Raw genomic sequence first — 15,028 nt, forward strand, 5'->3', positions numbered from 1 at the left:
TTTAAGTTAATGAACGAAGAAGAGGAGAGAACCGTCAAGGTCCCGGAGGGATCGAAGTCACCGTTGCCCGAAGACCTCTGACCGATCGTGTTTCCGTTCTTTTTATATTTTACCAACCCTCGATCGAGGGGAACAGTCGACCAGAGGACTCGTCGTTTCATCCAATCTGCTCTGAAACGGGGACCGTTGGTACCACGGGCAGCAACCAGCATCCCGAACGCGTCTCTCTGTCCGATAATGACGTTTCTCCCAGCCTTTGTTGCTTTCGTTGCGAATTAACCCTTGGACGAGAGGCAGGAAGAAACGATTATGCTCTTATTAGATTTCTCTTATCCGGCTTTTCTCGTCGTCGTGGCCGTTGTGAGGTAACCCGGTGTACGTAAAGAAAATGAAAAAGTTGGATACAAGGTATGCAAGAAGGAGAAACGGAGGCGAATGAAAGTCAGCGCTCTTGGCAAGTAATCGAACGAGCTCTAGCGGAGGGCGCGCGACTCGACCGACACCCAGTATACACGACACAGTAGGTATTTTATAAACGACCGACTCGCGTAACAAGTTGTCCGTAAGCTATAATAAAAATGTAAGACCGATACGGAAGCGTTGCATCGAGAATTACGTCGATACCGCGATGTCAATGCACCCGGGCGGCACTCGGCCGTTCGAACCGTAGAAAAAGCCGAACGAACCGGAGTCTGAGTAATGTCGTACGTCCATTGGTCCAAGCACGTTGTGGCCGTTTCGGATGCGCCTTGGTCCCCGGTGCGTACGCACATTGCACCGGCCCACAGCAGTACAAAAACCCCGTGCAGGACAATAACCCTGAATAAATCACTGCCCCCGATGGCTATTCGGCCGCACGGTTCCTCTCTCGATTTTATACCGCTCCGTTGCCTAAACAAGATTAACACGAGTACCGAAGACCCTGGAACAATCGGCAATGGCACGCCGACTGACCGCGTTGTTGAAAATTCCTATAATTTTTCACACGCCGAAAATTTATCTAGAATAGGGCGCATAATCGACTGAAATCCTGTTTCGCGTGTAGTATACATCGTGGTTTTACGTACATTTTTGCCGCTATATCGCGAGAACGTTCATTTTGCGTACACAGCAATTGAAATCTTTAAAGGAGAAAAGAATGTTTTTGGTAGCCACCTGTTTGTAAATAGTTTTTACGTAAAGAAATTGCCGAGTGAGCGGAGAAATATGGGCGACGAGGTAGAATATGGTTAGAATCTGTCTCGTGTGATTTTTTTAAGGTTTCCTACCCCTTTGAAGTTTCACGTTTGCTCCAATAAATGCATCGAATACGTGTACCAATATAAAACTTGTGATCCGCGGTATGTTCCTCCTTCGCTTGCTACGTTCCACAACGTTTCCCAACGAAAGCTCGATCTTTTCAGGAGCTGGGAACATCGCCAAGTCGATCGAGCTATTTTATTTACACGCGTCGCGAACATCGGTTTGTTTGAATAACTCGAGAAACCTTTCTTCTTCTTACATTATTTCCGACGAATAACGAAGTTTTCGTAAACCGCGTCCTTAGTTGCCGTAACAATTTTTCGCCATTTTCGCGTAACAATTACGACCGACGAGCGAGTAGATCGGAGACATTCGAGCCGTTTAAATGCAAATTTCACGTGGAGAGCCAAGCGGAGAGACTTCTGCGGCGTCGACGAAGTTGCCGTCCCTTTATGGAGCTGATTTCGCGAGCGGATCCGATACAAACTGCGCTTTAGAGCGCGTTAAACCGCAGTTAAATCCGAGCTCTCCGAGTTGTCCGAGCTCACCGTCTCGCGACATAAATCTTCGACCCTGGCGTAGCAGCGTCCACGCACGACTCTCTATGTGGGCGTAGACGCCTAACTTTTAGGTTGTTCGGAGCTTCCGTGATTTTCCTGTCGAACCGTCTGTGCCACGGCGAAACTATCGTCCTCGACGCTGGAACGCCTATGGGCTTCTCTAATTCGAATTACCAATTAACGTTTGAATGTGCTTCGAAATTCGAGCGAAGTTTCCCACGCAGTTCCCTTGCCTCGTTTAACGTATTCGAGCTCGAGCAATGAAACAGTGCGTAACAGTAGCGTCAAAGCTACGTTGTTAAGAAACGTAAATACAGTAAATTATCTGTAGTTAAATTAAATACCAAAGTAAAATACGATCGTCGTTAGACGATCGTAGAGTTAGAAAATTTAATTAGAACAGCGAATAGATTACGAAGATCGATCGGATAAAGCGGCGCAGCTACAAGAAGAATTCACATAATTTGGAAGAGACGTAGTTTTTACCATATACGACGTAGGTATCCCAATTTCTTTCATAGAATTATAGAATTTAGGATGATTCGGTTTTAAGTACATACATATGTATATGTATTAGGTCGTCCGAAAAGTTTCTTTCGTTTTATAAGGAAATAATTATTAATTCCACAATAATAGAAATAATAATTTGCACGACATTTTCCGTTTTACGTTATTTTATCGAATTACCTATGATACATTTTGTTGTATCAAAATAAAGATCACAACGTCCGACAGATTAGGTTTCACGTTTGTATAAAGATGCGTCGTTGTAAAAGACGCGTCCGTAAAAGACGCGTCCGTAAAAGAGAGACACTTTTCGGACAACCTAATATATATACCTGTTAGGCAATCACGGTATATCGCTTGTCCACATAAGGGAAAGAAGTTCACGGCGCGTTGGCACGCACGAAGTGTCGCTTAAAGCTTAAGAATAGGCAACTCGTTCGAATATCGACAAACTGCATTCCTCGGCCCAGTTTTCCCTGCTTGTTCTTTCGAACGGCAGCGAGAACGGCCTCGTAAAGTACTAGAGCCAGAGACTCTACGAACTTTCTGGAACTTTTCTGGAATCACTCGCGTGATTTCGTTCATAACGTCAAAACGAAAGTGTACAACTTACGGTCTTCCGTATCCAAAATTTGTTTGAACAAGCTTGACAAACGAACCAGATCAGTCGATGTGGTTTTTTCATACAGCGACTGAAGACGCGATAATAGTAGCGAAAACTGCAAACAAAAATGTCCTAATAACTCAATTATTTGGCTGGAAAATACGTTCGCTCTTTACCTTGTAACAAAGAATATACAGCGTGTCGTAAGATAATCTCTGCGTGGGATTCAAATTGTCGAATTTAAGTTGCGCAAAGAAAGAAGGAGAATATCGTAGAATTTTACGATTCGAGGAAAGGAGCATCGTCGAGATTCGAAATCGTTCGCGAATGATTCATTTCGTAAAGGATAAAAGACAAGGTTACTCGTAGACGTTCATACGTTGGAAAAGGAGAATCGAGGGGACGAGTTCGTTATTTCCGAAAGAAATAATACGTAACAGGAGCTCTGGGCCGAATCGAAATTACGTCCATTAAAATCAACAAAGTTGTCACGACGAACGAGACGGGAGCCTTGATGTTTCGATGGTGTATCGTTTGGTTCAGCCTTGGAGAAAAATGCGACGAACGGAAAATCTCGTTCGTTAGGAGCACCGCGTGTCACCGACATCGATTTCCATTAATCACCGGTGACGTTGGTATTCCGTGGACGAACACCAGTCAGAAAATACCTTATCGTTGCTATCGAGGACCCAGAAGCTAGACAACGGCGGCAGCTTTGCTTTTGCATTTGGATTTCAACTCTGACGTAGTCGGAGAAAGGAAGACGTCGAATCACACGGTGTCTGGGTGTCTAATCCGCGTTTCATCGATTCGGCGAAGGTCTTCGAACGACGAGATGCGACGCGACGCGACGCGCAGTGTGTTAGCAAATTAATTGATTTTTTAATTACCTGATATCTATTTTTTCCTGCTACGTTTATTCCGTTATGTCATTGTTCGAAGATTTGAAAAATTTGCCAAGAGTCGTTCTTGTCGCGAGTCTCTCAATCGGCCGGCCGAGGAACTGCATTTTCATCGGCAATGAAGAGAAACGAAAAATATATTTCTCGTTAATTTTCTGGTCGAATCGAATGGTAGATTCGAAGGATAAATCCTTCTTTTGAAAATAAACGATCAATCAACGATATTAGTTCGACTCGACTGACGCTGGTCTGCGTAATTCATTTTCTCGATAGTTTTAAAATATTCGCAAGAACGACAAAAACGCATGGTTTTTTCCAAAAACAAATGACAGTTGTGACGTGGGGTTGGCTAACGATATTGAACTTGAAAATCGCCCTCCTATAAAAGAAAGGGAAATGTAACTTATCGTACGTTTTTCACCCGTGGTCTTGGTATAAAATGATCAATATGTTGAGTTTGTGGCGATCAGACAACCGTTTTGAAACACTGTCGTCACGAGGCAACGGAAAGGAACTGTACGAGCCGGGCGTCCGGATCGCGTCGGCGCGGACTAGAAAACGCTTCATCAGCAACGCCGTTTCGCCTTCGGTACGTGTCGTAACAATGTCGCTCGTAATTACAATATTTTCATTTCTATCCGTGTCCGGCAAACTCGGCCTCTTTGCGAGCAACCCTTGCGAGCGTAGGTGGGACCGGTTTTAAGTCGCGTTCACGCGTGCGACACACAGCCCTCGGTGTATGTAGGACTCTCTGTACGTACGTTCCGCGGAACTAGTTCGTTCTAGGCAAACCGTCCAGCCGATCGGTGGAAAGGAGAAAGATTCAGGTTCTCCCCTTTCCCTCTCGCGGTCGTTCGTCGAGCGCATTTGCCTTTCACGGCTCGCGCTCCAACTCCATTGAAACTGCTCGGGCCTTCGTCCGCTCTGTTGCTGCTGCTGCTGCTGCTGCTGCCGCTGTATTCTTGTTATTGCTTCATTTTTTTTTTTTTTCTGTTTTCAACCGCGCGACATATACTCTTTGGAAATGAATTCTCCGTTGCACCGGTCTTTGTGCTTTTACAATGAATCGACCTAAAAATTCAACTCGGCTGACGCGACTCGCTGAAACGTCGAGTATTAGCGTTTATTTCGATGAAAAGTCGCGTCCATCTCGTCCAACCCTCGATCGAACGATTTTTCTATAAATCTTCGAATATTGCACATATGTAGGCTTTGTTATTTTCTGGTGAAAAATATTGTATATATCTTGCAACGACGGCTGATCGATCCTCTGCTGGGTTTGCTCGATCAAAACGAACAATGGAGAAGAGCGCGGATCTGTACGCAACAGGAAAGGCAAAGAGTAACGCGAATTTCGTTAAAATCCTCTTTTAACGCGCAGGGCTGTCTTTACGAACGTGCACGCAGACGAATACGCGCGCGTATCGTACGAGCGTATCCGTATTTGCGAGCGTGCATGAGCTATACGTAAACCACATCGTGGAATGGTCCCGCCGGCAGATTATGTTAATTAAACGTAATGCAGGAAGCCGAGGGAAATTAATCGCGCCTCGTCGCCGCCTCGATCGTTCGTTAACGGCGGCGCCACCTTTACCGTGCTCTTCCTTTTTTATTTCTGTTCGCCCAGCGCCTCGTTGGTCAATACAGATCTGCTCTTCCTAAATAAAATGCTCTTCTTTTTCAACCTCTGGCGAAGAAGATATGGACAGGTATCATCAGCGTCATTTTTTATTTTCGTACAAGTCAAAATTTAATTCCAGCTCCAATTTTGTTGAAAAGTGACTTTGTGGCTAATTTCGACCTCGAGACAGGCAGGATGTAGTTTGTGGCCTGTGCGGCAAGCAGTTTTCGAGCGGCATAAAGGGATGAAAAATGGCTTTAATATACTGGGTGCTTTAAATACCATCGTGAGCTGTATATACGACGACTCCTGAAACAAAGAAGTTTTTCGGCGATTTTTCCACGTAACCTTACGCTTTGTTCCATGTTTCACTTTGTCCGAATAAAATTGCATTATTCTTATAATCCAAAGTATAAATAAAAAATTATCTATGCGGACAAAAGTTAACTGCAATTAAATAAAGTGCAAAAAGCAACGAAATTAGGATTTTCTTTCTATCAGCGAGAAACACACCTCGTTTTTTTATTTTTACTTTTATCCACGCATACGAATATCGATGAGAAAGTTATTACAAAGCTGGATAACTTCGTACAAATTTTGTTCGATGTAAGAAGCAAAAAAAAAAAGAAAAAAAGGAAAACTCGAGGGGAAGGATATTCGAGTCAACCTGCTTCTTTCAAATCGGTCGCTCTCCCGACTTCTTTTCATCGAGCGTTATTAATTGTCATCTAGCGTGGTGAGTCGGCTTAACGAGCAAACGTTGGCTGGGATATTTTTTCCACGTGGCATTGTATCGTCCATGAAAAGGGAGAAACCGGAGGACCGGGTCTTTGGCGGAGAACAATCGCGGTCTCGATCATCGATCCTGCTGGATCCCATTCTACTGTCAGCCGGTCGCATTCTTGCTGGTTCGCTAACCTTCGAAAACGAAGCCCTTCCACGAAAGCGGCCGCAGAGTTTCGGAAGAGTCTCGGAAGAGTCTCGGATGCATTCTCCTTTCGTCTCATTTTTCACCTTCTCCCTGACCACACTTGCCATCATCCTCTCTTCCTGCGTTCTACTCACTTTCGTTGCTGCTCGTTAACCTAAAATTTTCTCTTGGATGCGCTAATAGCGCTCCCGAACCATCTCTTCGCGCTCTAGGTTTTGCTTGTTTCGCTTACTTGCATTCTTGCGCCTCGGCGGTTCGTTCTTTTTCGAATCTCGGTAAATCCTACAGTCGTGGGAGTGTACGTTGGATTCTCAGCTCGGCGCGAAAGGTTTAGGCAAAAACAGACGAGCACTACGTTGTCTTGCAACCCTGGGATACCGCTAAACGCCCGTCTCCAGCCAAAAAACCTCTCGACGACTTCCTCTACGGTTATTACCGGTGAACGCGAAACGCCGGAATAAATTGACGTTTTTTCGTGCTGCACCGTGACAATGGTCGGGTAACCGAGCGTTCGCGGAACGCGGATACACAGTTCGGCAGGTTCCCCCGACTTGCTTAACGTTGATTTATCGTGCCGAAGAACTGCCAAATTGGCAGTTCTCGTCGTCGAAACTCGTTAACCAGCCAATCGCCGCAACCAGGATTCTCCACAGACAGAATTTTCGATAATTCCAGTTGGAATACGTGAGATCTCACATTCGCTCTTCCCCTCCTCTGTTCTTCTTTATTTCCCGGTTCTTCCTTATTTTTTGCCGATGTTTGCCTCGCTTCAGAGATTCGACCTGGACAAAATCGGAACGAAATTCGGCTCGGTCGCGCAACCCAGGCGCGGAACACACCGTTTACTTTTTATACCGCCGACCGGTAAAAGGGATCGCCTTCTTTTCGTTTTCTTTTTATCGGAAGAAATTGCTGGGAATCGTTTGTTTCGATAGTGGAAGAGATACGTGGCAGGTTTTCGTTGGACGACGCGACTCGTGCAGCCTCGCGGTGACGCAACTACGAGTTACAGCTTCCGCGACAATGTACCCTATAGATTCGCTTAACAGCACCGGAAGCTGTAATAATTCCGATGATGATGCGCGCTCCCTCGTTCATCGAGCCGCGCTGCGCTCAATTGTAAGACGTAAACGAGATCGCTCGGAAACACGCGACGGATAAAAACTTTCCAGCGAGAATAATAATAATAAATGGCACTATCTGCTTAATAATGATAAAAATAAATGACGCTAGGTGTCGGATTCCGTTTCAACCGGACGAGGACAGAATTCGTATTCCGTGGATGAAACGCGAACTTTAGCGGCTCGGTGTGCGTATTTCTAAATCTGAAAATTCATCCTAAAAAGAATCAATTTGTTTGTTAAATAAAATTTCATGTAAAAGCCGAATTCATCGATGTTTGGATAAAATCGAGATCGATACTGAACCGGCAGGCGTTCAATTGGCGGAACAATAAACAGAGCGGGGAATTTGTTGGACGATCCACGATAACACGCAATTATTCTTTTTGTTCGCTAATGAGACTCGGTCTCGTTTATTAAATAAATACACTAATTAAGAACGTGAATCATTTGGCAAAATATATGTTCTGCCATACGCAACACGATCGATGATTCGTATAATTCTGCGAATTAATTTGCTTACGTAAGCGACCATAATCGTTTCTTACGTAATTTTCGATCGCACGGACAACAATCGTTCGTTCCGTTGTGTTTCGATAATTAATACGAAACGAACGTGAACGAGATCTTTCGATTAGCTTAATTACGAACGCGTATCTATATGATATTTTCGATAAAACGTACCGTCACTCTTTTCGTTTTCACCACGGGATACCTGCACGTAGCGCGATTCTCCAAGGTTAAAGCGACCTCTCCAGCCGTTGGATTTTCACAAAAGGCGAGTCGCATAAATTATCGCGTTCCATTTATCTTAGGCAAGCAATTAACTCCAGAGCCTGGAAGAATCTCAACGAAGGAAACGGTTCGATCGTCGGAAGGCGTAGTCGGCATCTACGAGGAACAGCTCGCTCGTTCCGTCAAATCTATTTAATGCACATTTTACCCATCCATTGGGCTGCGCTATAATTTAATCCTATCTCTTCCTGCTACTTTAACCGTGCGTGACAACGACGTACATCTCTCTTTATAACTATCAGCACACCTACGAAGGTTTGAGTAAGTTTGAGAAATTATTGGCTCGGCCAATTCTTTAAATTATTATTTCGCGTGAAACGTCAGAGTGCAAAGGATTCGTAAATTAAAACACATTTTTCAATGAAACGTGTATATTATCAAAGGGCGTATTAAAATTTAATAGCCTCTCCTTGACGCTTTAAACGAAGCAGTAGGTGTCGCGATACTTGTGAACTGTGGCGTGTGTACATTATAAACACCATCACGTTCGTTCACCACTTTGGCCAGAGCGAAAGGCACCACGTAGATGCGATAAATGCGTGCACGCATCCGTCCGTCCATTCCGTCATTATGCTATCAGACGATGCAATTGCCAATTGGCTGTGTCGTTGGTGAACTTTCTCGACGCGGCTCTCGTCAACAAACGTACTCTGGTACATACACGGTCGACTCTTCGGTTCGATCGTCGAATAGAAACTAGAAGTCCAATATGTATCTGGTACACGAATTCGAACTTTGGCGCCTGAAACGGCGAGAGTTCGTGGCAATACGAAACCTCGATGGTCTTCGAGTCAACGTCGTGACTATCGATCGATTAAAAATAAAAATATTCCACTTGGATATATTATTGCGATATTCATACTATTTGCCGGTATCGAAGCTTTCGTCAATATCCGATCTCAGTCGTTGAACATCGCATTATATACTCGACGATACTCGTCGACGATATTCGCAACATTATTGATCGCGTGCGTTCACCTTAATACGCGGTTCGCGTGTCCCGTGCACACGTATATATATATATATATATATATATATATTAATAATACACGTTGAGAACCGTGATCTCCAGGAGAAACCTCTGCCTTTGTCGTTCGACCTATTTTCAATCAGGACATTTCCGTCTTTCACCGTAAATTACAAATCGGCGAGGAAATGTGGCACACGGGAGAATTGACTCGTTCCGAGGTAGACTCACGGGAAATTGGAAAACTGGTTCCGAGGTAAACGTCGAATCTCACGCGGCCAACGCGAGGCAGAAACGGAAAACGCTATTATGACTTTTGAGCTTTCGGTCCGACAGCACCGTCGGGCATCGACAGCCGCCGTTTGCGCTCCCTTCTCCCGTTTCGATCCTCGCGCAGGGTAAAACTCGCACACGCGCCCCTGGAAACACAATTACTGGCGTGCACCTATTGTACAGTGCATAGAGTCTGGCGCACGAATATTCAGTTGCAAACAGAGACCTCTTGCTACGACTGAGTTTGAAGTGGCAGTCAGGTGAATCGAAGAGGATGAAACGAGGATAGAGAAACGAAAAAGAGCGCGTATCAACGGAGCCAGGGAGCGCGTGGTATAAAGCTCATTTATCGACTGGCTTTTCCTTCCACTAAATACGAGTTAGCTACTCGACCGTTGTATTTCCCGACATCATCTTTCGTTTCGCAATTTCGCTGTTATTTTGCTAGGACACGTTCGATTCAACTCCGACGAATGTAAATAGAAGAAGCTTGTACAGTACAGATTGGTATGCAGTGGAATATGCATTTAGCTTAAAAAGCTGGCCGAAATTGAAATCTTCGAACACGTTTGTTCGTTCAGCGTGGAAAACGAATCGACTCGTCGTTCGGGTTGTTAATCTCTTGGACATGGTAATTTCTTCGCTCGGGGATCCTTCCTTTTTTACGCGACGTTTTATGTAAAAATAAATTATATCGGCCAGTTTGACCGATCTGTCAGACCCAGTTAATCGCTTAGACCTAAAAGTTCTCACCAAATAGCTGCTCGCTAATCGGCAACAATTTTTCGTCCGCTGGGAATTACAACATTTTTATTCCTGAGAATTCTCCTTCCTTTTAGAGAAAACTATTTCCTTCTTTCGCTCGAGCTGCGTTTATATGAAACGTCTCTTTTAAAATCGAAATTCTACCATTGCTGCTGCAAAGTACAGCAAAAAGACTTAAAACGATTAGTACTTCACTTCCCTTAAATTTTCCAAATTAATTGCAACGAGCTGTTCTGTTCTTTGCTACTCAGCCAATTACAGCCTCGCATCGGAATTCCTGAAAGTCGAACGCCAGAATTGCAAAAAGTCGCGAGCAATTGCTCGCAGAGACCGTTATCCGCGCGAAGACGCTTAGGCGACGGGTATTTATGTAAGTTTGCTATTTTGCCGCGAAACGAGCAAAAAGGCGATTGGTCGGTTAGACGAAATGAGCTGTATTCGCGGCGTAATTTTGCAAGCACGTGTAATCGAACGACGACGACGGGGCACCAGAATCTCGAGGCTGTGACGAGGCCACGAAACCCGACACTCTGCATTCTCGATCGAGCCCGGTAGTTTCGTCTAATGCCTATGAGAGCCGTCACCGCGAACTTTGGTCCACGGCCAAACGATCTAAATGTAACGCTAGTGGAAAGGATGACAAACAGCACCGTGCCACTTGTCCGATCTTCGTTTAGCACTTCTTCGTTCTAATAATTCTACTTTATTCATTTTCCCATCTTTGCGCTGATATATTAATTTTCTCACTTGAGTAGCTAAAACGAAGTGTCTGCGTATTCTGATACGAAATAGTCGAAGAACAGACTTGCAGATACTTACAGATCTTGCGATATTATAGAAAACGATAAATCAACGACGTTTCGTAAGAAACGATCGATGTTGGATCTTAGTTTTTTTACGCAAATTTTATTCGACTATTTACTTAGTCCGCATAATATCGTTAATGTCGTTTAACCGTTCAAAAAGCTGACAACCCGCAACATATCGAATTTTAAAATTGTCTTTCTATAAAAAGTCGAGAAACGTGGTTTGTCAATGTTTTTACCTCATCGTGAAACGTAACGTTGGTAGAAGAAAAGAAATCGCAGAACACCGTACTAATAGTCTCATCTTCGCTCTTCTTCTTTCGCCAAGTCTTTGATCGTCTCGATTTTCTTGCAGAACTTGCAGAATAATGCTGCCTTTACGATCCTCTGCATCCCTCTCAATCAAAGATCACCCGTTGATATGTTCGATAGACCGAAAACTCGCGTCTCCATCGGTAACGAGAGTCGCTCGATCGACGCGTTTCATTACACCAGATTCATAGCTTTTTGTTTTAACCGACCGTTTCTTTTTTTGTGGCGAGCGGTTCGGTTTTACGAGTTTTCCGAGTGCCAGAATTACCCATCAATTTCCAGTCAAACCGGACAAAGGGAGCTTTCGCACAAAGGATTAATGGACTCGCGTAAACCTGTTTGTCACCGATTTCTTTGCGCGTCATAAAAATCACCCGCAACCTTTCCACAAGCTACGTATTATGCGACTCGTTTACAGGTCGCATCGATAATGTCCGTGAGTCGAAACGTAGAATGATACAGGCTAGTAGAGAGAAACGTAGAAAATTTATGGAAGTGAGTCATACGCTTTTCCGAAGATTAAACGTTAATGGCGTTACGCGATGAAATTGAGAAACTCACAGGAATCGATCGCTTCGACTTCCGCGAGGCTCGTATCGCGCGCTCTGGTCGAGTCCCTTTATCGTTGCAAACAAGATTTCGCGATCCCATAACCGGCAACGGTTTCGCGTTGATCACGACTTTCGTGTCAAAGTCGGTCGCGCGAAACGTCTCCGCGAGCTTCGGAATGTTCATCTCCGAAAGAGCTTTGCGAGGCTGCGACTCGTGAAATATTTTCGGCTCGTGCCAGTTGGATGACAAGACCGAGTGGAAGCAGCAGGGTTAGAGAAACGACGGGAGAGCACAGGCAATAATTAATGTCGCGGAGGCTGCACGATCGGAGCGCGCTGCGTCAAGGATCGTGCTAATTGCAGGAGGTCGAGCAAGTTCACGGTAGCACGGTACGAGAAGGTTACTGTTACTTTTCCTGGTCGACATCTTGGAACCCCTTGCCCCGTGTAATTCCCTCTCTTGTCCGCCGCGACGGAATGAACTCTCTCGTTGCACACTGTCGAGTCCGAGGGAAAAAGAGAGGAAAATAAGAAGAAGGCAAAAGGGCGAGAGATAGATGGAAAGAGAGAGAACGGAGAGGAAAGGAGCCACGGACGGATGATTGGCTCGTTTCTCGAGATAGCCGCGAACCTGGTCGCGAGCGTCTTAGTGTTCGGTAACAGAAGAAACAGCGGCAGCAGAAGCATCGACTCTTCTGGGTTGCAGAAGTTGCGGTACTGGTCTAAAGGAATTACCGTTAGAAGAGCTGCACTCGTCTTACGTGCTTCCTAGGCTCCATGTTATACATATATACGTATAGGTGCACGCTTCTTTCCGTGGTCTGCGTGCATCGGCACGGTGCACGGCCGCGCTCTCTGTGACGACGCGACTCCACGCTCCGTGCACGATATACAAGGTGTCTGTTGCGACTTTCAACCTGGTCGTTTTTAAACTTGAGATCTGCACTTGCGAGTCCTTCGTTTCGTTTGATGGAAACGGTTCCGCGTTGAGATCTGGTAGCATCGAAGGGGGGTCGTGACGAAAATGACGCTCGACCGTATCTGTTTCCTCGCACGAGCATCTTTAGTTTTTCCTGGATCGTCTCAGTTCCCTTTTTAAGAAAACAGTCGTGGCATTATATCGTTGCGAATGCATCGTAAAAGAACTGCGTTTAATCAAATCCTGAATCACCCACGTCATAGAAGAAACATGTTTTTGATTAAATCGTGGAACCGTTCAAGCTATTTAATTAAGTTGTTCGTTGGAGCTCGACGAAGGTTAGTTTAGCAGCGTCGTTTAATTTTCCGATTACATCATGTTGCGAGACCTAATTTTTTAGACGTCGAAACCCGTTTTGCTAGCTAAAAGTTATAGAAATTTGAGAAGAATGGTTTTTACTACGAGCCCTTCGATCTCTTTCGCCTTCTTTCGAATTCGAACGAGAAGTCGATCGGTTATTTGGTAAATCCGGTTGACAGAAAAATTCGATTTAAGACGCGTAGGAGGATGTCGTCTAGGGGAAACGTCCGGGGAGATTCCGTATCACCGCGGAAAATTAATTCCCGCGAGTTAAGACGAAATAGGGTGCAGGATTGCCGCAGATAAACTGGTTACGGTCGTTACTTAACGAGGGTGGATCTCGAGGCTTAGGCGAACGGCATGAAATTGGATTTTGAGCGTCGATAGACATAGCTCCGTCGATTCGCAATCGAAGTCCAGAGACGCGGAATTTTGACAAACGTACGTCACCATCCGTACGTATCCAGACAGCCGATGGAATTCTATCGAGAAGTTGACGTTTTCTTATACTTTCAAAGTTACGATCAAAGAACGTTTCTCAATTACGGAAATCTCGGAAAATCGACAAAATTATAGTTGTCGCGTTCTTCTTCCGCGAGTTTCCTATAATTTCCAATGATTTGAAAACGTCCAAATGTCTGATACAAACGACGGCGTCTAATGCAAAGAAACGTTTGACCTCGTAGATCAGCTATTTTTGCGCGATCTATCAAACTCACGTCCGATAGGAAAGAACCGTATTTCTAGAATACGAAGTATGGCGCGCCAAATATGACGAATAAGTTGGAAAGCATTAAGGATAGTGGTGGGTGACGTTGATGTTGCTCGACTGGCGGAATCAAGCGAGGAAAAAGAGCGCGCGTGCCCGTTGAAATTGGAATTTGTTCCGTACCGTTGCGATTTCGGTCAATTACGTCGAAGTTTTCTCATTTTTTTCGAAAGATCGCAGCACGGAAAATGCGCGTATCGCGCGTTCCGATCGATGAAAAATTCTAAACGTGGCCGTTAAAACGTCTGCCCGTTATAATGGTCTCCGACTTTGCTGCCCGATAACCACGATGCCGTTAATTAACGCGAAAACAAATTCCGCGGCGTGTAACGGTGATCGATCTAGAAGAGTTCAAGGTGATCAATTTATCGGACCAAGTTCGATAATACGCTGTCTACAGCGGAAGAAAAATTGATCTTCGCGATTATAACGCTTCCATCGCCCGTGCTCGGTTCCCTCGATCATCGAACATTTTATGTCCTGGTCTCGCTGTCGCTTCAACTTACGACTAGAAGAGGACTTTTAGTGGTTTAAAAAATATTTATCTCGAAGCTGAAACGATAATTATTTTTCTTGAAACTTAAGAAATCGCCCGACGACGGAGAAATATGTACGATTCGGTGAAGGATGATCGATCAAAGGATGCAAAAGGTTTAACGAAATCTCCTTTTACGAAACGAGAGACAAGCTGTGACTGTGCAAATACATTCTGCTGTGTACGAAAGAGAAAACGTGTGTGGTACAACGACGAACGCATGCATAAACAGCGAAAACAAAACAAAAAAATCTCGAAGCGCAACTTTGTTCGTGTGGATTAAACGGAACCTGTTCGCCGATGAAATAAAGTTGCAAAAACCTGATGGTAAAAGGGAAATCGGCGGAAAGAGAAAACATTGGTTAAGAAAATGGAGAAAGAAAGAGAAGAAAAGGGGAAAGAAGAGAAAGGAATAAAAAATTTCTTCCTTCTGTTAACGCATAAGCAGATATACTATTCGCCACTATGTAAACACCAAGGACATTTGG

The 15,028-nt window shown here is 44.7% G+C and overlaps 1 protein-coding gene across 8 annotated transcripts in view; it reads left to right on the plus strand.

Annotated features, from left to right (window-relative positions):
• LOC122577702 (SH3 and multiple ankyrin repeat domains protein 3) overlaps positions 1-15,028 on the plus strand; it is a 176,233-nt gene that overhangs the window by 9,336 nt on the left and 151,869 nt on the right. The gene's annotated exons all lie outside the window — the stretch shown is intronic.

The sequence above is a fragment of the Bombus pyrosoma genome, linkage group LG2, assembly GCF_014825855.1.
Source record: "Bombus pyrosoma isolate SC7728 linkage group LG2, ASM1482585v1, whole genome shotgun sequence".
NCBI lineage: Eukaryota > Metazoa > Arthropoda > Insecta > Hymenoptera > Apidae > Bombus > Bombus pyrosoma.